This window comes from Phaethon lepturus, unplaced genomic scaffold (genome assembly GCF_000687285.1).
Source record: "Phaethon lepturus isolate BGI_N335 unplaced genomic scaffold, ASM68728v1 scaffold23025, whole genome shotgun sequence".
NCBI lineage: Eukaryota > Metazoa > Chordata > Aves > Phaethontiformes > Phaethontidae > Phaethon > Phaethon lepturus.
Window position 1 is genome coordinate 41,256 of NW_010542966.1, and position 291 is coordinate 41,546.

Genomic DNA, 291 nt, shown 5'->3' on the forward strand with positions numbered 1-291 from the left:
CCTCGCTGCGCACGCTGCCGAGGCCGGGCTGGGTTTGGCATCCTCCTGCCAACCAGTGGCACCGGCCCAAAGCTGCGCCGCCCTCCCCAGACCCGCTCCCGGCTCTCAGTGTGAGGAAGCCAGGCTGGAAAACAGTCCTTTAGGGGCTGAGAAGAAACAGAGGAGAAGCGCCTGCTGAAACCATGCGAGAGAGAACATGCCCGGAGGAAAACCAGGGCAAGAAAATCAGACTGGCAGGCGGCCCTCTCGCCCGGGGCCCGTCTCCCGGTTTGCTCTGCTGCCCTTGCAGCA